Below are 21,821 nucleotides of genomic sequence, written 5' to 3'. Positions count from 1 at the left end.
ACACACACACACACACACACACACACACACACACACACACACACACACACACACACACACACACACACACACACACACACACACACACACACACACACACACACACACAGAGAGAGAGAGAGAGAGAGAGAGAGAGAGAGAGAGAGAGAGAGAGAGAGAGAGAGAGAGAGAGAGAGAGAGAGAGAGAGAGAGAGAGAGAGAGAGAGAGAGAGAGAGAGAGAGAGAGAGAGACATTTGAGAATTTCTTATTGCACGTAGAAGCTGTGCCTAATTTCTACCTGTGATCCTCTTTACTTATTCTGAACAGACTGAGGCAAGCGGCTGAGAAGTGCAAAACAGAGAGAGAGAGAGAGAGAGAGAGAGAGAGAGAGAGAGAGAGAGAGAGAGAGAGAGAGAGAGAGAGAGAGAGAGAGAGAGAGAGAGAGAGAGAGAGAGAGAGAGAGAGAGAGAGAGAGAGAGAGAGAGAGAGGGGGAGGGGACGGGGGTTGCGGGAGGAGAGAGGCAGAGTCAGGGAGACTTGGTCGGGCAGTCGCGCTTCGGCCTTGCTGTGAGTCAGACGCGAGGGTACAGTCGTCTCTGTATCTGGAGTTGCCTCGCTTAACTTCTTACCCCACGCCGCGCCGACCCCCTCTCCTCCGTGATCTCTCCCACCCCACCTTCCCTCCCTTGCCCCTTCCCGCCTGCACCACACGGCCCCTTACCTCCAGGAAACAATGTGTCTATGTGTGAATATTGTGTAAACTTGTGCTCCTTTTTTACTACGATGGGACAACACCTGACATTTCGCCACAAAGGAAAAAGTTTAAGATTGTCGCATGGAAACTTAATGCTGTCCCACGAAAATACATAGTATATTAGCCTGGTTCTGAACTCTGCACGCCAGGGTGTATCACTATAACAGAACATCATTCATTTCCACACCCATACATGAAACACCAACTTTTGTTTCCCATAATGCTGGGGAAAATATTGGCAGACAAGAAGAGCCAAAATTGATGATTACTTCTCCCCTGATTCTGAACTTGGTGAGGCCAGAAGGCAGCAGCAAATTGGTGCACCGTAATTTGATTTGACTCCCACGTGCAACTTCGATATTGCTTTCATCATCAATGGCACGGAAGTGATGTTAGTTCCCGGCATGAAGTTAAACGTAGTTAAGAAAATAATTGCATCGTCCTGATGATTAGTTATTATTACAAGTGGATTTAACCAGCCAATACTATGAAAAGTGGCTGGCTGGCTGACTGACTGACGGTCTGTCTTTTGTACCTGCCTGCCTCGTTGCCTCACGCTGACTGACTAGTTGGTTGGCTAGCTGGCTGCCTGGTAATCTGACTGGCTGGCTGACTGACTGGTCGGTTGGCTATTAAAATAACCTTCTGCGTGGTTGACTAATCAGTTACTTTGTGCCTTGGGGTAGTTAATTGGTTAGTTGGGTGGTAGTCTGAATACGAGGCTGGTTAATTCATTGTCTGGCTGACTGGCTGAGCTGACGAGACAGAAACACCCTCGTGAGTATGGCGTGGAATTATTGAATAATGTCAAAATCTATTAGTCAGGTCCAATATTCCTACCAAGTGTGTGTGTGTGTGTGTGTGTGTGTGTGTGTGTGTGTGTGTGTGTGTGTGTGTGTGTGTGTGTGTGTGTGTGTGTGTGTGTGTGTGTGTGTGTTTTACCTATATTTTTGCATATCATACCACTCGTTCTTGTCCCCTTCAATTCTGTGAACTTTAACCTGAAAACCCCAGTACTTAGAAAAAGAAAATATTAAACCAAACATGATTCTCTTCTTCCTTTCCCTTTTCAACCTAAAATTTAAACCATGTGCATAAAAAGTTGAGTAGGAATTCAATTAGATGCATTTTTTTTTCTTTTTTTTTTTTTTTTTACATTCGAGGAAACTTTTCTTACATTTTTATTCTAAAGGGATGTTAGGCCTTGAGATGTGCGGCTGAAAATGGAGCAAAAGTAGGCACAGTGGGTGGAAAGGCCTACAGAAACCCCCTAGATTGTCTGCTGCGTCAGTATCTCGCTCTCTCGTGAAGTGCGCCTACATGTGAAGGGAAGTCGTGAGGTGTTCTAAACTATTTCACACTATTGACATCCTTAAACTATCAGACACTGCGACTAGTAGTGGGCAAAGGTAAACTCTCTCTCTCTCTCTCTCTCTCTCTCTCTCTCTCTCTCTCTCTCTCTCCTCTCTCTCTCTCTCTCTCTCTCTCTCTCTCTCTCTCCTCTCTCCTCTCTCTCTCTCTCTCTCTCTCTCTGCCAACTTCTTTCCTTTCTGAAAACTCACAGGAAATCAGAAATTCTCCAATGAAGGGAAAGAAAATATATACAAAACTCAAAAACACGAGATACTATTTTTGCTCGCTTTATTGCATTAATACGTAAACTAATGCTGTTATCCACTATAAGCATTAACACCTTGGCAACTTTACGTTTTTAAGGACAACAGTAAAGATCAGTGTTTGATAAAATATCCTTTACTTTCTGATTTTTTCACTTTTATTTGTCTTACCATTAAATTTCTTCTAAATTTGTAAGACATTCTTTAACTGCAAGTGTTTTATGGATTCAGAGGTTTTCCATTTTTTTTTTATCATTTCGCTTTTTTTTTTACTTGATTTTCTCATATTTTTCTTGGCCAATTTTTTTTTATACGTAACTTCTCCATCTCCTTACTCTGTGGTATTCCTGCCTTGTTACGCACTTATCCTCTTACTCGTCCAGCCTCCCCATCACTCTCCTTCCACCCTTGGGAACACTCCTTCCCTTTCTTCTCCCACTGCTTCCTTTTCACCGACTCTCTCTCTCTCTCTCTCTCTCTCTCTCTCTCTCTCTCTCTCTCTCTCTCTCTCTCTCTCTCTGGTCTCACATTCTGCTTCTACCGTCCCTCTTTCTCTCATTTCCAAGTTACCGCAGTCGCTAATATCAAACTTTCAACGAAGAAACGCGTCACCTCCCTTTAACTTTACTCATGCGTATATTTTCATCTTGTACTTTTACATGTTTTTTGCACCTTTACCAAGTCCCTCGATGCTTTCTACTCCCCCGTCTTCTCTGCCGTGTACAAGAGTTCCTGAGTTCCCGAGTCGCTTCCTTTCTTGCCCCTTGCCGCTGCCCTCCCAAGCACTTAGACTAATAAAGCCTTGACTTTACGTACATACATACATACATCTGAAGGTTGTCCTTTTTTCAATCAAGTCCAAGTATGTGCGTAAGTGTGTGCGTTTGGTTCCTCTATTCATTTCTCTCTCTCTCTCTCTCTCTCTCTCTCTCTCTCTCTCTCTCTCTCTCTCTCTCTCTCTCTCTCTCTCTCTCTCTCTCTCTCTCTCTCTCTCTCTCTCTCTCTCTCTTTCTCTCTCTGTTTCATATTCTGTCAGTCTGGGTGGATGGATGGCTGTCGGCCTGTCTGACTCTATGTTTGGTTCCGTCTCTCTCTCTCTCTCTCTCTCTCTCTCCTCTCTCTCTCTCTCTCTCTCTCTCTCTCTCTCTCTACGTATTTTTTTTTTACCATTTTACCTCGTTTCATCTTTTTCTCTTTACAATAATTTTTCATTTCTCTCTCTCTCTCTCTCTCTCTCTCTCTCTCTCTCTCTCTCTCTCTCTCTCTCTCTCTCTCTCTCTCTCTCACACACACACACACACAAACACGCAGGAACTTAAGCTGATGTAGTGGACGCACAAAATAGTAAGGGTGGTGCGTATACTGACATCCCTTTAAGCCGCCACAAACACGGGATACACAAAAGACCCATTCCTTCAGGGGAGTAAAGTAGCCGGGGCGGAGGGACGGGGGCAGGACCATGCGAGTGTAAGGATCCATACTGGGAGACATTCTTGCATCCGTCCCGCGAGTGTAAGATATTGGAATGCAACAAAACATTCGAGTGGTAACAAAAATTCTCAAGGACCCCCGTGGCTTCAAGGGCGTGACGAAAGAAAAGTTATGGGAAAAAGTGGAAGGAACTGATGCCGAGGAGTTGTCAGAAAGGCATCCGGTGGGAAAGTTAAATAAAAAAGATAATAAAAACGTCGATAAAAACTCTTTCCATGGACTTCTTGTTGCGATGCATTGCTTATAATAGAAGTCTGGCAACAGTGATGACTTGTAAAATGCAGCGCGCACGTTGAGGGGGAGAAACGGACACATTAGTATTACTTTACCATTACATTGTTTCTATTAACGTTGATGAACTGAACATGAAAAGAACCAAACGAGATGTGGAGGGAAGGCAAAAAGTCTCACCACTAACACCTGTGAATTAGAAGGTAAAGGAAGGAGATTACCAATAACACCTTCATGCTGAACGGAAAACAAGAAAGATGAATCAGTGAAGCCAGCGAGACACTTCATTAACTTTGTGGAAAGAGAGAGAGAGAGAGAGAGAGAGAGAGAGAGAGAGAGAGAGAGAGAGAGAGAGAGAGAGAGAGAGAGAGAGAGAGAGAGAGAGGGGGGAGGGGGGCGTTGCAGCAGCAGCGGACATCAGACGAACATGGTAAGCGAGATCAAAGGGAGCGCCAGGGAAACACAGTGGAAGGTGCTATGAACAGGGACGCTGCAGGAGGGTAGTGGTAGTGGTGGTGGTGGTGGTGGTGGTGGTGGTGGTGGGTGTGGGTAGAGTCATCTGGCTGAAGCGGTTATAAAAAAAGAAAAGAGAGGGGAAAAAAAAGAGAAAGCACAGGTCACACTTGTAAACTCGCTTCCGTGACTTTTTCTTTTCTTCGTCTGGATACAATTATTATCGCTGCTGCTACTACTACTACTACTATTACTACTACTACTACTACTATTACTACTACTACTACTATCACTACAAAATACTTCAACCAAACAATGACAAAATAAGACACATCAAACAGGAAACAACACCTAAACACACACACACACACACACACACACACACACCTTTTTTCCATAAACTTCACTAGATCATAAAACCTGTGGACCTTTTTTCCTTTCTTTTTATCAAGGCAGCAAACCACCTACTTTGCCTAACAAGCTCACCGCCGCCCGTGTGTCAGCCGCCCACCTGTGACGGCCACGCAGGTGCTACACGACGACCCTGTAAAGGCGCGCCGCAGCCCTCGGGTCTTCACCTCCCCTGCACTCCACTCGTAGCCGCTCCACGCACGCACGTCCCCGCGACACACTACGCACGCCACCTAACCGGGAAAATGAAGATTACACGAGGCCATAAGACTTTCCTTCACTAACACTACCTTGTTTACTCTTAATTCATTATTGATGTGGATCTTTTCTTTACCCCTCTTCTCTCTCTGCCGCTTTCTCTCCCCTTCCTTGGCCTCGGGGTTTTCTCTCCCTTCTCCCTCCGCTACTTCAAAGTGCCGCCAGTCCCATTGTCGAGTCTTGAACACCTCCGCCTCTTGACACCTGTAATTTACGTGCACTTCTCACGTCCTAGAGTTGCTGTGACAAGAGTGAATTACTAGGCTTCCCGTATGCGCAGAATGATTGTTACATTTCATAGAGACAAGGAGTAATTCATTGCTATATTTTGTGAACTTTGTCATTTAATTGCCTTTTTTTTTATTAGTGAATGATGTGTGTGCGTGAATTATTAGCTTGGCGTTAACGCAGAATAATCGTTAAGTCTCATAACAACAAGGATTAATTCATTGTATGTGATTTTTATTGTTTTTATTATTTATTTATTTATTTATTTATTTATTTATTTCTATTATTTATTTATCTATTCATTTATTTATTTATTTTATCTATTTGTTTATTTTTATGTATTTATCTATTTATTCATTTATTTTTATTTATTTATTTTTATTTATTATTTTTTTTTTTTTTTTTTTTTTTTTGTGTGTGTGTGTGTGTGTGTGTGTGTGTTGTGTGTGTGTGTGTGTGTGTGTGCACGCGGGTGTGAATGACGTGCGTGAGCGTGTGTGCTGTGCTTTGTCTGAACCACCCTGCGTGGGATTGCCGGCCTGGTATACAGACAAAACATATAGAACTGTATTTTTTTTGTGGGAGGGGGGAGGAATCTTTCATGCGTATAGAAATGTTATTATAAGCACATTGATACTACTTATTAAGGTTGAATATGAAAATGAACCGGAAGAAATTCGAGCCTTAGATGAAAGGGTAAGATTCAGTAATGAAGTGCAGAGGCAGTACGGAGCTTTGAAGGAAGATTTAACATATTCATGACCAGGGATGGCGAGGGAAAGTAGATATGCATGACTTATACAGGGACTGCCACTTGTTAAATTGCTGGCTTCTTGCAGCCTCACTTATGTTCTTCTTATCCTCTTATTCTTATTACTACTACTACTACTACTACTACTTATACTTTTATTATTATTATTATTATTATTATTATTATTATTATTATTATTATCATTATTATCATGGTTATTATTATTATCACTATTATTATCGCCATCATTATTGTTCGTGTTCCTGTTGCTGCTGTTGTTGTTAGTGCTGCTATTATCACTATTACTTCTATTACAATTATTGTTGCTGTTATTATAATTAATACGTGAGCTAATGTTGCTCTGCACTCAAGCGTTACCATTTATGTAAAACGTTCACAATTCCAACACAATGTAAGAGGCTATAAAATGTGGAATAATGTTTTAAGTGATGGAAACGTGTGTGTGTGTGTGTGTGTGTGTGTGTGTGTGTGTGTGTGTGTGTGTGTGTGTGTGTGTGTGTGTGTGTGTGTGTGTGTGTGTGTGTGTGTGTGTGTGTGTTAAGAAAGATTTATGAAATATTTTAAATGTTTGTGAGGTGTTGCAAAAATGTGCAAAGCGTTTGGGAAGGTTGAGTTAAGTGTTGGCAAGGCGTGTGTCATTTGAGGGGCGTGAGAGTGATGCTGGCGAGGCAAATGGATGGCTGGAATGGCAAGCAACGACCACAAAGCAACGTGGCATGGCAAAAGAGTTCCTCTTATGGCGTGAAAAAGACTAAAAAAAGAGGCGAAAAAGTTAGAATATGGCTGAGAGATTTGTGGAGTGTGGAGGAGGAAGGTAGTGGTATGCAAAAGTACGTGCAGGTGTGGAATGTTTGGAAGGTGTGCGAAGGTATGATAATTCAGAGGAGGGGCTGAGTATTACCTTCATGTATGTGTGAAATGTCCAACCTAGGATCTAATTTCCTCTCCTTAAAGCGTGCCTGCCGCGTGATTTCAGAGCGCGGGGGACGTGCGACTCAGGAACCAGGCCGTAAATCAAGCGTGCGTGTTCCCTCAGGTGCAATCAGGAAATCAACAACAGTAAAACATCAAAGGAGTGACGGGAAACCTTTTAAACCTCAATAGCACGGTAGAAAACACTTAAGGACCAACAGATAAAAGGTAAAGCAGGAGCGAGTGGAATGTTTAGCAGCACGGAGATGACGCCTTCAACCCCCGGGCGCTGTTTGAAAAAGTCCCCCTTAAACCTGATGTGCGGTAACGCAATCTGACGAACGCTTCACGCGCCGCAGTCCCAGAGGGCAAGGCAGTCACGCTCCCCTTATGCTCCCCTCACACTGTACACTCCTAAATTTAATTCCCATAAATTCAAGCAGCGTGTATTCCTTCCCGCACTTCATACCCGTCAGGAGCACACTGCGGCGGACGTGAAAACATGATGATGTGTTCCTCGCTACACTCATATATACGTGCGCACACAAACTCGTATATATATTCATACTTCATGCGAGTATACATTCATATACTTATTTGCTTCCATAAGGCTCCCCTGTGAATTCTTTCTCAGAATAACCATTTTTTGTTGGGAGCGGGAGACGCAACTCCACTAGGCCCTGAGTCACATTACACTCGACACTCTTCTCTCCACTTAAAAATGTAGGTTTCGGGTTACCTAAAGGCTTATTACTGCTCTCAGGTGTACTGCTGTGTGTGTGTGTGTGTGTGTGTGTGTGTGTGTGTGTGTGTGTGTGTGTGTGTGTGTGTGTGTGTGTGTGTGTGTGTGTGTGTGTGTGTGTGTGTGTGTGTAGGACCTGTACTGGAAGATTATAGGAAGCTTGTGTGACTAAAGAATATTCTATCAAAGTAAGAGATGAATAACATTACGCAACGATAGAAAAACACTGCAGCACTTGCGTTAATTTTCACATTCAATAACGAGGACGGAAATACAAAAACAACAAAGGCAAAATCTTTTTCTAATCAGTACAAAAAAAAGTAACATCACTTCCATTATAATTTAGTGAAACGAAGGAACTCGTCAATATTGGAATTCTTATTGAAATTACGTGCGATAATTGGAAATCGGCGTAATTACTTATCATAGTTAATTACAAGCTTGATTTTACGAGCAGTGGCGCCCGTGTTTATGAGGCGGCGCCAGCAGGTGAGGCGGCGGCGGCCGGCGGCGGCGGGGTGGTGGTGGTGGTGGTGGTGGTGGTAGTGATGGTGGTGGTGGTGGTTGTAGCGGGACACCGGCGCTTAAGCTAACGCGGCTCTTGGTCTCCACAGCGACAGGGAGTGTGCGGATCAGCAGCCCAGCAGGGAGTGAGGCACAGACCGTCTCAGTGAGCAGCGGCGTGAGGAGCGACACATTGAAGGAGCGAACCACTGAAAACAGAAACTAATGGTGCAGTGAAGTCTGAACAAGCAAAAACAAACACGCACAAAAGTACGTTGAAACTCAGGACGCACAGACAAGCTAATGAATTTTTTCTAACGAACTGCATCTTGTGACGTGTAAAAGAGAGAAAAGAAAAGAAAAATAATCCCAGTGAAGTAATACGCGGTGCGACTCGCCAGCAGGTGACGGGCGGGCCGCCCCTGCTGCCCCTGACGGAGGGCTTCCCGGCCCCGGTGTCCGCGGCAGCTAGCTGGAAGTGTTTTCTCTCCCATACGTGGTGAAGGACGCCAGGAAGATGGATGTAGACCTTTGCTTCTCGCTCCTCACCCTCCTCATCCTCGCCCCTCAAGGTAAGTGTGCAGGCGAAGGGCTGGCCAGGGAAACGCGCCCTTTCGCCAGATCAAACTTGCAGGAGAAGGCCGTGGCAGACGTCAATAGAGCTTTTCAGTGAAGTATGCTTGCTGTTGTCCCACGGGCCATGAAAACTCACTCCCATCGCCATTCACAAAAAAAAAAAAAAAAAAAAAACAGCGGCAAGTGCAAACACGGGAACCACAATTCCAGGGTTTCCTGCATGCGGATAATGTTTTCTCACTTCAGAGATCAATCCCTCGGTATGAAATATTGGGCAACGCATGTAACTTCTCCCCTTCACAGCCTCTGGGGAGCGGGTGCCCTGTGCCGGCCCTTCCTCCTCCTCAGTGCAAGGGAACAACTTCCTCCCTAACGCCACTGAGGAGCTTTTTTATAACACTTGGTCAGGGGCCGCGGGTCTCCCCTCCCAACTTTGTACCAATTACTTTCACTTACACTTCGGGGATTAGAATTCTTTTCGCTTTTTCTGGAGTACATATCCTCCCCGGGACCACGAGAGCCTTCCCCGCACCAGGCCCGCAGCATATCCACGTCCCCTTAAGGCTCAGAGTTCAGGAATCTCCACGCACAACCATAGAGGCTCCCATAGAGAGTCATTAAGAGGCTCCCACTCTGCCCCATTCCTTTCCGTCCTTCCCATATGCTCCTCTTCATTGTCATTCTCCTCTCCTCCCATTCCCCACTGACGCCCTCAACACTCGCCACGGCAGCCTAGCGAGGCGCCTCCTCCCCGCCCCCGTCCCGCCTCCCCACCTGGGGCCTGGAACGTAATTATCATGCAGGGAGTGACGGAGACTTTTCGTAAGCACCGACTTTTACGTTTACTTCCCTCACACATTTGTATTTTTCCTTTCCGACTCGCAACTCTGCCCCTCCATCACCTCCTCCTCCTCCTCCTCCTCCTCCTCCTCTCCAAACAAAGTAGGTGTTTGGTGAATTGTTTCCTGGGTTCGGTAACTGGATCAGAAATACACATAATTACCTTGCATATCTCTCTCTCTCTCTCTCTCTCTCTCTCTCTCTCTCTCTCTCTCTCTCTCTCTCTCTCTCTCTCTCTCTCTCTCTCTCTCTCTCTCTCTCTCTCCTTTTTTTTATTCCACTTTTTACTTTCCTCTACTTAAGTTTCCTTCTTGTAATTTTTTTTTCTTCTTCTCAATCTTCTTCGACTTTATTCGTAGCTTGCTTCTCACTCAATCTTCCTCCGACAAATCTCCTGGGATCTGTTCCTCTTATTTATTCTTATGTTTTCCTCCTTTTGTCTTCTTCTTCCTTCCTCTCTTCCTCTCATAATCAGTGCCTCCTCCCTTCTTCCTTCCTCTTAGTGCAAAATTCATTTTCTCCATTCAGTCTTTTTTTCTATTCCTTCTCGTTTTTTCTTCATGTTCTTCTCATTCTCCAACTCTTTTCTGTTTCCTCTTGTTTTTTTTCTTCCTTTTTCCCACATATTCCTTATTTTCATTTTCCATCTCCTGTCAGTCATTTCATTTGTCTCTCATTTATCTTCGTTTTCCTTCTCCTCATTTTCCACCTAATCCTATTTTTTTTTCCACTTCCCCTCGCTTTATCTTCCTTCTCTTCCTTATCTTCCTTATCTTCGCTTTCCACCCTTCCCTTTCCTATCTTTATCTTCCTTTTCCATCTGCTTTAAGTCGAATCTTTTTTTCATTCCCTCTCGTTTTTTTCTTCATTTTCCTTCGACTCATCCTGCACTTTGTATCTAATATTCCAGTATATATCTCATTTTTATCCTCCTCCTCCTCCTCCTCCTCCTCCTTATCATCCTTATCCTCGTTTTCCATCCCTCTCCTTCTCGTCCTCGCAATCTCTCCTCCTGTAGTCTTGTTCCTTCTCGTTCTGTGTGTTCCTTCTACTGGCCGTAATTTCCCTCCTAAAAATGGTGCTCATATTCCACTCTGCTCGTCAGCCTCCTCTTGCATCTCCGGGCGGCCTCCTTCATCTCCTGAACACTCCGCTACCTGACACGCAACTCCTAATGCTTACTGCTCTCCCTCTCTCTCTGCCACTGGGTTCCTCTGGCTCTGTGTGTCTCTATGTTTGTCTGGCTGGGTTGTTGGTTGGGTGTGTGGCTGGTTTTGTTTTTTTCTGTCTCTCTGTCTCTGTTCCTCTCTCTATCTCTTTCTCTTTCTCTCTCTCTCATTCACACCTCTCATTTTTCATCCTTTCCTTCCTGGAAGTTATGATTTTTTAACTGGTTTTATTATCTCGTTAGTCTCATTTTTCATCTTACTTTTCCTGCCTAGTTTAATTTTCTCCCTCGTCTTCGATTTTATATTCCTCCTCTCCCGCTTCTATTCTCTTTCAGTGCTTTCTTCTTTTTTTTTTTCTTTACAAATTAAACCTCTCGGCTTTTTCCCCCATTCTCTTACTTCGATCATTTTCTCACTAGTCATCGGTTATTCTTGCTTCGTTATTTCTTCCGTTAATGGTCAAGTAAAGAATTAAGGTTCTTGTCTTCCTCTACTATTCTGTTCACTGTACCTTTCTGCTGTTATTTCATCTTCCGTCGTTCCTGCTTCATTAATTATTTCATAAGTGGTCAACTATTTTTTGCCATGCGTCTCTTTCATGAGTACAAAATTTACAACTGACACGCGCCTGGCCTTTACCAGTCACCCACATGCAGACAGCGCCGAAATGTCACTCCTCAGACTCCCTGCGCACATCAGGACAGCCAACACACACCCCCTGCCCGCTGACAAAACAGACGGGGCTGCAAAAATAGGCATTCTTGAGAGAACTCCTTCCATAAGACATGAAGGATGGGCGGAACGTGTCCTCCCCTCGAGTATCTCCGCCACCCATTCTCGCCTTTCCCTCCATCGTGGCTCAGACTTCACCTGTTGCTCGAATCTAGATGAAAATTTGATCGTTCGCCTTCCTCCCCAGTCGCTGTGGGGGAGTCGGGGAGACGCAGCTATTCTGATGTACCAGGTGGGTTTATTTTTTTACATTGCCACCACTCGGGGACGTCTCCATGTGTGGGAGTTCAAGGCTAGTCGACTTTCAACCTGACCTTTTGTTCCTTGTGTTGAATTGGTGTGGTGTTCAGTAATGCATACACGTGTCAGATGTTGATGTTTGCTGCATGTGCTGTGTGTCCCTCATGTCTAGCGTATGTATGTTAATCATGTGCTTTAACGATTGTGTCATACCTGTCATTATCTCTCTCTCTCTCTCTCTCTCTCTCTCTCTCTCTCTCTCTCTCTCTCTCTCTCTCTCTCTCTCTCTTACACACACACACAAACAGATCTGTCCCGCGACACTTTTCTCTCCCAGTCATCCTCTCACACTCAATTAGCGTTTCGACACACCTTCCAGGAAAAACTTGGGCGAAACTTTCAGAAACTAATCACCACAGACACTGAAATGAAATTACGACAAAACTGATTACGTCTCTCTCTCTCTCTCTCTCTCTCTCTCTCTCTCTCTCTCTCTCTCTCTCTCTCTCTCTCTCTCTCTGAAAAGCAGGCCCTCCCTCAAACATATAAACAATAACAAAACAGACGCACAAAAAACAGACAGGCAAATCACACACACACACACACACACACACACACACACACACACACACACACACACACACACGGAAAGGAAAAACAAAACACGATAATCCGTCACATCAAACGCCTTAAAGCGACATCACAAAGGACCAATCACGCAGCGCCACTTTCACATCACATTTCGAGTACTTCAACAAGCTTAATATGAACACATCCAAATTTTCAAAGGAATTCCAATAATGTGGTTGTGATGGAGGCGCTTGGCATGGAAGGCTGAGGGAGAGAAGGCGCAGCAAGGAATGGAAAGGGAGATAAAGAGAAGATAGAAGCAGGGAAGGGTAGAGATATAAGCAGGGGGATTGATATAAATGCAGGGAAAGACTGATAGAAGATATGATAAGAAGAGATAAAGATAAGAAATAAGATGTATGGGGTAAAATTTGACTGAAGCGAGGGAAGTGGAAAAGAGAAAGATGTAAGGAAAGTGAGGAGAAGCATGGTAGAGGAAAGGGATGTAAGATAAAACAGAATATGAAAATTGATGGAAAACGGAGAGAAAGAGAGAAAGAGGTAAGAAATGGGGAAACAGGGTATAGACAGAGGGCTGAGTAAATAAAAACAGACTCGTGTCGCGCATGATAAAAATTGATAGATAGGAACAGACCAGGACAGAAAGAGGGAAAGGAAAAGAAGACAAGGAAAGAATTGATAAAAACAGGAAATAAATAAGATACGTAAGATTCGAATCGATGGAGAAGAAAATTGAAAAGGAATGAGGTGATACAGAAATAACCGAAGATGGAAGGATAAGGGAGGAAAATAAAAGCAAGAGTGAGAGGCGGCAACAAACAAGGAATAAGGCCAAGAGGACGAAGGTGAAGAGAAGGAGAACCATGACACGTAGAGGTAGAGGAACACGTGACAAAACGAAGGAAAGGGGTTGGAAAAGGGACTTAACAAGGAAGGAAAGGGTAAAAGAGGGGAAACTACGCCTGAGGGAAGGAGGAAAGGGGACGAGGGTGACTCTACAAAGGCGGAGTTTAGAGAAGGGAGTCCAAATGGCGAGGAATGACGATGGAGACGTGAGGGGATGAAGGAAACACCGGGAAGGAAGGTAGGAAGGGAGATGGGGAGGGGAAGGAAGGGAGAGAAGGAAGGGCGCTGAGTTCCGCCCTCCAACTGTTCCTCCGGCAGAGTGCAGCCACATATTGCATCGGAGAAACGCACAGTATTCCCTCCCGCTGCAGCTGAGGCCAAATTGCTATCCCATTTTTTCCCCACCAGAATTTCATATCGCTGAGAGTAAAATGACTAACTTACTGTTCGCTCTTGATTAAACACAATGGCGAAGCTTCAGTGAGGGTCGATCACGCGAGGGAGTTGAGCAGAGAAAGAGAAAGAGAAAGAGAAAGAGAAAGAGAGAGAGAGAGAGAGAGAGAGAGAGAGAGAGAGAGAGAGAGAGAGAGAGAGAGAGAGTGAGTCGCATAGTCAGAGCCGCATAGACATCAGGTAACGATACATACATACAAACATACGTACATGCATACATAAGCGGGTTGATAGACAGACACGCAGACAGACAGACGGAAAGAAAGCTATACCAAATGCACCATACTAACACAATAATGGACAAGTTAGAAATGAAACGAAATTGGACAGTTGGTAGGAAAAGAGAGAGAGAGAGAGAGAGAGAGAGAGAGAGAGAGAGAGAGAGAGAGAGAGAGAGAGAGAGAGAGAGAGAGAGAGAGAGAGAGAGAGAGAGAGAGAGGCCTGAATAAAATAAAACCAACAAACAACGACAAATTGAAACACACAAATAAAAAAATGAATAAAAGAGAGAACATACATATTTCAACAAACTCATATATGAAATAAAACTTAATAATAAACAAAAAATAAATAAATAAATAAAAAAGAGGGTTCCATGAAAGTAAAGAAAGAATAAAGAAAGTCAAGGCAAGACTCAATAGGAAAGAACAGAAATATACAAAGAAAGGAGAGGAAGGAGGAAGGAAGAAGAGAAAGTGAGATAAGACAAGACCTACAGCAATCGAGAGAGAGAGAGAGAGAGAGAGAGAGAGAGAGAGAGAGAGAGAGAGAGAGAGAGAGAGAGAGAGAGAGAGAGAGAGAGAGAGAGAGAGAGAGAGAGAGAGAGAGAGAGAGAGAGAGAGAGAGAGAGAGAGATAATAAAACAAGATGCGGGAGATGTATTTGAAGTTAAAAAGCAAGAAAATAAAAAAAATATATATATTAAAAAGATTTGGACGAAACAGCAAGAAAGATTTTTGCTGCAGATTTCCTCCTCCTCCTCCTCCTCCTCCTCCTCCTCCTCCTCCTCCTCCTCCTCCTCCTCCTCCTCCTTCTCTGGCTCTTCCTCCTCCTCCTCCTCCTCCTCCTCCTCCTCCTCTTGGCGTGTAGCTCCCCAGCATTACAAAAAGTTTCTTCCACCACGAGAGCAAGTTTCCTCCCTCTGACCAGTGGATATTATTGTTCCTCACAGCTTAACTTCTCCCATCCATCTCTTTATAAGTAACTCACCATCTTCCTTGAGGCTGTGTGTGTGTGTGTGTGTGTGTGTGTGTGTGTGTGTGTGTGTGTGTGTGTGTGTGTGTGTGTGTGTGTGTGTGTGTGTGTGTGTGTGTGTGTGTGTGTTGTATGAAGAGGAGAAAGTGAGATAAAACTTACAGCAATGGAGAGAGAGAGAGAGAGAGAGAGAGAGAGAGAGAGAGAGAGAGAGAGAGAGAGAGAGAGAGAGAGAGAGAGAGAGAGAGAGAGAGAGAGAGAGAGAGAGAGAGAGAGACTAATTAACATCCCTGAAATCCACTAAAAGATATCGTTAGAAGCTGTATTCATCTTTTCTGTCCTCGCTTCCACTGATTCAGCCTTTGGTCTTCCTCTTCCTTCTCTTCCTCTTCCTCCTCCTTCCTCCGTTCCTCTTCATCCTCCATTTCTACGTTTCCTATTACACTTTTTTCCCCCTCAAACACACGCCTTCAAGACTCCTTTACATTTTTTTTTCCTTTTATTTTTTTTACCTTGCTTCATTCCTCCCTTCTCCTGCTCCTCTCTTTCTCCTCATTTCCAGCTTTTTTTCACCCATTTTTACCTTTTTATTTTTCTTTCACTCAAACACACTTTGTCCTTTTTTTATTCATATTTTCCCTTGTATCCTCCCTCTTTTTTTCCTCCTCCTGTCTTTCTCCTCCTCATTCCCAACCTTTTCACTCATTTCTACGTTCTCTATTATTTTTTTCTCTCTCAAACACAACCCAGCCTCTATTCTTATTTTATCTTGCGTCTTCCTTCCTTCTTCCACCTCTCTTCTTCCTTCTTGTCATTCCCCACCTTTTCGTTCATTTCTACGTAAATTTTACTTATTTTCAAGCACACTCCTTCCAAACCTCTTTTCTTTTATTACCTTCCGTCCATTTCTACGAATCTATATTTTTTTTTTTTTCGCTCAAATAGGCCAAAGTTCTATTCTTTTACTTATTTTACGTCACATCCTCCCGTCTCACTCCTCTCCTTCTCCTTCTTCTCATTTCCAGCCTTTTCATCCATTCCTACGTTCCTATTACTTCTTTTTTCCCTTCAAACACAGTCCAAGCCTCTATTCTTATTTTCCCTTGCTTCCTTCCACCTTTCTCCTCTTCCTCTCTTCTTCCTCCTCATTCCCCGCCTTTTCATCCCGCGGCAGACTCAACACCCAACATTCTCGTGGTGATGGTGTCGTCACCGCTGCTGCTTTTCCACTCGGGCAGGGGAAGGCAACGCAAGAAACTCCCCCTTTGCTTTTTATTATTCAACTCAGACTCAAGTAATCCGAGGGCACTGTATATAAAGTTGGTCCTCATAGTCTTAGCCTGGATATTTTTCCCCTGTCTGTCTGTCTGTCTGTGTGTGTGTATTAGTCTCTCCTTCTTGCTATTTTTGTATTTAGCTCACTTCCCTCTGAAAAGTCCCTTCCCCCTTTTCGCTCCACTCTTGTTCCTGTTTTCTCTTTTAGTATGTAGTGCTTCTGTGTATGGTGGTGGTGGTGGTGGTGGTGGTGGTGGTGGTGTGTGTGTGTGTGTGTTGCGGGGTGCTGAATTCTTAAGTCTCTTACTCGTACTTCGTGTTTTTTCTTTTCTTTTCTTTTCCTCCTCCTCCTCCTCCTCCTCCTCCTCTTCCTCTTCCTCTTCCTCTTCCTCTTCCTCTTCCTCCTCCTCCTCCTCCTCCTCTTCCTCTTCCTCCTTCTCATGTATCTCTTTCTCATCCTCCTGGTTAATTTCCTTTTCTTCTTTCTCCTCTTCCATTCCCTCCTATTTGTGGAACTGTTGAACGTGTGTATGTGTGTGTGTGTGTGTGTGTGTGTGTGGATGGGAAGGAGGTGTATTTCCACTTCATAATACGTAATATTTAATGCAAACTGACGACTAGAAATGACATCCTCATTACAACTTGAGCTGCTTTTCTTAACTATTTTTTTACTCTGCTACTTTTAAAACTGTCTATGCTGTCTCGACAACCCGCTGGCATACACCACACAATTGTATTTCTTGCAAACTTTCGGACTCGTGCTTCCAACAACTTTGAACGGATGTAACACGTCAATAAGTCTTCCATTAAGCCATGGAATAATTCACATCCCTACAGAAGTTTGATGCACTCTTGAAATTATCGTGAATTAAATGTACATAAATAAAGACTTCAAAGCCTCGTTCACTCTCATTCCCTGACACACACACACACACACACACACACACACACACACACACGTGAAGAACTTAATTACTTCTATACGTGTAGACATCAACAAACGTATGTCCCTCTTTACACACACACACACACACACACACACACAGATACACACACACACACACACACACACACACACACACCTGGTGGGCTGCACTAAGAAGGCTCTCTGAAAGCTGACAGTCGTGTGGACTTAGTGAACTGGGGCGCTGAGTAGAAAGTTTTTTTTTTTTTTTTTTCCTTAACGAGGTTTGCGATTCAAGCTTTTGTTGTTATCTCTTATCTCCTCTTTGTCCTTGTTTTTCTCTTTCTCCACCTCTTTCTCCTTTTCTTCTCCTTCATCTCTATTTCGTCGTCTTCCTCTTACTTCTTCTTCTTCTTCTTCTCCTCTTCCTCCTCTTCTTCCTCCTCCTCCTCCTCCTCCTCACTTTCCTGTTTTTTCTTTGATGTTTTCTTCCTTTCTGTTTTGTCTCTTAGGGCTTCTCCGCTTTCATTTCCTACACCTCTCTGATTTTTCTCTTCCGGCCTCATTCTTGCTCTCCTGCTTTCTTAAACACACCTCTCTCTCTCTCTCTCTCTCTCTCTCTCTCTCTCTCTCTCTCTCTCTCTCTCTCTCTCTCTCTCTCTCTCTCTCTCTCTCTCTCTCTCTCTCTCTCTTGGCAGATCCTTGGTGATTGTCTTTCTTGTTTCCTTCACCTCATCCTTCATGAACAAAGGAGCAGCGTCACTTACGTCGTTATTGCTCTTTTTTCTTAAGGCAAGACACGTATTTTCCTGACTTTATTTCATTGCTTTCACGAGTTTCAGTACCACATTTTATACTTTCGAAATATGCGGTACTGTGTTTTTTCTTTTTTTACCTCTTGGTGTTCTTCTTACGATTTATACTTTCGAAATATGTAGTACCGTATTTTCTTTCTTGAATTTTTACGCATCTATTTACAGTGGTCGGTTATTTTATATGAATAGGAAAGGAGAGACATCCTCCCTCTTGAAGTATATTGGGTTTCGTCATGACATCAACAACACGACGCCGGTTTGTAAGCTTTTCAAGGAAGGAGAACTGCACGACTTGTAAGCTTTTCAGGGAAGAAAGACTGTGCGACTTCACGTAACTCTCACTGTACAGGAACTCTATATACACCAATAAATAAGAAAAAGTAAAGGAGTAGTTTCTCAATTACTAGGCAATATAATGTTTAGGGGAGGCTGTGGACCAAGTTAAAAAGTCTCAAGAATGATCTGTGATTAATGAAAGGTGTGCCGCGTCGTAGTGGAAGGGTTAAACTCCATCATGAGAAGACTTCAAGGTGAGTGAGGTGAATCGGTCAGCCACGTGCCTCTCCAGGATACCCCACCATCATACACTACTCTCTACCGCGCTGGGACACAATAGCGATCAAGGACGATATTCCCTTGGTCTTGTTCTGTTCTGTATGATGCAATTGTTCTCTCTCTCTCTCTCTCTCTCTCTCTCTCTCTCTCTCTCTCTCTCTCTCTCTCTCTCTCTCTCTCTCTCTCTCTCTCTCTCTCTCTCTCTCTCTCTCTCCGTAATCTTATCTGCATGCCTTTCTACATATCTGCATACCTTTCCACATACCTCCATGCTTTTCCACTCTCCTACCTACTTGCCAGTGTCTTCCCATATACTCACTTGTCCACCCTACCTTTCACATCCACCAACCCATTCCACATCCTTTTCTAAACCTATTTTGCCATTTAACCTTCTTGTTTTACCTACCTGTCAATTCTACCTTCTATAAGTACCAAACCATTACGTATCTTCTGTAACTTTCTATTCATCCATCTTTCTCTGTCTACCTGCTCATGTTACGTATCTACCAGTCCACTGTACCTTTTCTGTATCTACCTGCCTTCCCCTACCGTAGCTTCATCCATTATAAGGCTCCCTGCAGCAATGAATGAACGCACGTACAGATTTTCATTTAGATTTTCAGTTCATTAAGAGTACCTACTGCACACACATACATACATGCATACATACATACGCCAGTCTGGTTCATGGCCTACATATTTCAGAGTTCATTACAGACTATATCTAATTTTCGAGCGGAAGAGATTGCTGTATTAACATTCTTTTCTAGGTTAATGTTCGGAGTGGGGAAAAATGCTTCGAAAAAAAAAAAAAAAGAGAGAGAGAGAGAGGTACTCGCTAGATCTGCTGAATCAATCATTTATCTTTTTTTTCTAGATAACTGTAATTTCTTTTGTCAGACATTTATTTTTTTACTAGTTTTTTTTTCCAATCATAGTGTTTGAAGTCACATAAATCCCTTGGGAGGAGGGGTGAGGAGGGTGACAGGGATGAGCATAGATGGTACACGCCGTGGAGAAGAGAAGCAAGAAGGATGAAGGATAAGCAGGAACACTGGACAGAACACGATAGGACCGGGAAAGGGATGAGGGAAGGGAGATAAGAGAGAGAGGAAGGAAGACAACCAGGAACTAGGGAGGAAAGATCAACTGTAATCTTTCCCCTTCATCTTCCACCTTCCGATTGTTGCCTTCCTCCCCTTCCTCCCCAGGGCCGCACAGCACTTCATTCCTAGCACTCCCTGGGGCCTGCCGAGTCTCAAGCCGCCGTCCATTCACTCCTTCTCATGTCAATAGAAGCACCGCAGCACCACACGTCGTCTTTATCAATCCCCTTCGTTGCTGGTAATGAAATGTACAATACATTCGTTAAGCCTGAAAAATAGACATACGTAACTACTGCGTGTGCGTTTCTTTTTCCTTCAGCGTTGATTGCCTATTCATCTCGCACAGTGTGGAAGCAGACTCATCACACTATACCATTTGAACCCACATTAGAGTTAATATATAGCAGTATTACCTGTTGTTGTTTTTTTTTCCACATGTCATCGGCCGCCGCGGGAGCAGTAACGCGTGTACACATTATATTGTCGTTATAGAAACACTCAACACACAACACTTCCAACTCCACCTCATAAATGGAAGCCAGTAAAACCTTATGCTAGTACCAATACTTTTTTTTTCCTATGTTCTTTCCATATTCCGTTTGAAGGATAATCTGCCGTGACGATCATTAAATCCAGCACTACCAGAACTCTCTGTGATAAATAATAAAGGTCCGGCAGATGTGAGGGGCGCACTGAGGGACGCGGTGGTTATACGCGATCAGATTGCATTTGGCATATATGAAAGGGATTTGCGTGAGATTGAAGCAGTGTCCTTGAATCTCAATGCCACACGCTTGCACCACTCACCACGTGCAGCCTCGCCCCCGCATCCCTCACAGGCACGCATTCTTATTCTCAGTACCAGCATTTATCGGCAAACCAACTTTCTTCTCACCCCCCACCCCACTCCCTCTCTCTCTCTCTCTCTCTCTCTCTCTCTCTCTCTCTCTCTCTCTCTCTCTCTCTCTCTCTCTCTCTCTCTCTCTCTCTCTCTCTCTCTCTCTCTCTCTCTCTCTCTCTCTCTCACACACACACACACAATACCCACGTCGTCATCTTGAGTAACAGGAGGATGGAAGAGGTACAAGAGTGAGTAGATATTGGAAAAGAAAGTCCTTTTAGAAGCCTCTCAATGGAGAATTAGAGCTTTAATGGCACCATCTTCTTGTGTCTGGCGAGTAAAACTTTTTTGTACGCGACGCGAAAAAGAACCGAGGGGTAAGGATCTCAAGCACTAAGCCAACACTTCATAATGTGACGCTAAGACTGTTATAGTTATTTCAAACATTTCACGCACTTCTTACGAGAGAAAAATAAAGCCTTTAGATTTACATTCGCCAGAAGAAGAAAAAAATATTAAGAGAGGATCTGGTAGAAATATTTAAGTGACTGAGTCAATATGGACCTTTAAAAAGATACGAAAGATTTATGGATAAGACTGATAGATAAGTGGGCGCAGGTCAATATGCTTTAAACAAGGATGCCACGTGTAGGCGTACAAGCTTCTTGGAACTCCCTTCATTCCTCTTACGGTCAAGCCCATATGAAAGAAATAAAGAAAACACCTGCTTAATGCATCACTCTTAAAACGTTAATTGAAAAAGCTTCTAGGTTAACCCTTTGACTGTTCTCTGATACATCTTTCCTTAATTAGTACTCACTCTGAGACATCTTTACTTGTTCTGGAGCTATGTCCAATCTTTAATATAGGTACAAATTGCAAAAATCTACCCTTTCCATTCCCTACTTTACTGTAGATACTTATAAAGATTTCATACATTACTCCTGGTGCTGTTAATATTTTCGTGTTGCAGTGAAAGAGCTAAAAACTCTGAAATTCTATAAAAGTGACATATTGTTGGATATTCTAAGATGCAAGAGAGTTTTTCGCGGAATGTATTAGCTCCTGAGTGGTCCAGGCGATGGCGGTCTGTGAGACGTGCTGGTTCGCAAACAAGGGGAAGACGAAGACAGACACGCGGGTCGCTCAGCAAACTAATCCCGCCACTTCCGTCAACAACATGAAGGGAAGGGAAGGGAAGGGAAGGAGAGAGAGAGAGAGAGAGAGAGAGAGAGAGAGAGAGAGAGAGAGAGAGAGAGAGAGAGAGAGAGAGAGAGAGAGAGAGAGAGAGAGAGAGAGAGAGAGAGAGAGAGAGAGAGAGAGAGAGAGAGA

The 21,821-nt window shown here is 43.7% G+C and overlaps 1 protein-coding gene across 32 annotated transcripts in view; it reads right to left on the bottom strand.

The window, feature by feature from the left end:
* Positions 1-21,821, bottom strand: part of LOC135112626 (uncharacterized) — a 274,887-nt gene that overhangs the window by 180,004 nt on the left and 73,062 nt on the right. Inside the window, exon 1 of one of the 32 annotated variants that reach the window (XR_010274502.1) lies at positions 5,037-5,530. The exons of 29 other annotated variants lie outside the window; for them this stretch is intronic. The gene's annotated coding sequence lies outside the window, so the exon portion shown is untranslated. Of the gene's footprint in view, positions 1-5,036; positions 5,531-21,821 lie in introns of those variants that run through there. 2 more of the 32 variants (XR_010274501.1, XR_010274506.1) reach the window with 2 other exon arrangements.

The sequence above is a fragment of the Scylla paramamosain genome, chromosome 24, assembly GCF_035594125.1.
Source record: "Scylla paramamosain isolate STU-SP2022 chromosome 24, ASM3559412v1, whole genome shotgun sequence".
Classification (NCBI taxonomy): domain Eukaryota; kingdom Metazoa; phylum Arthropoda; class Malacostraca; order Decapoda; family Portunidae; genus Scylla; species Scylla paramamosain.
Note: the sequence above shows the minus strand (reverse complement) of the source record. Positions and strands in the feature narration are given on the sequence as shown.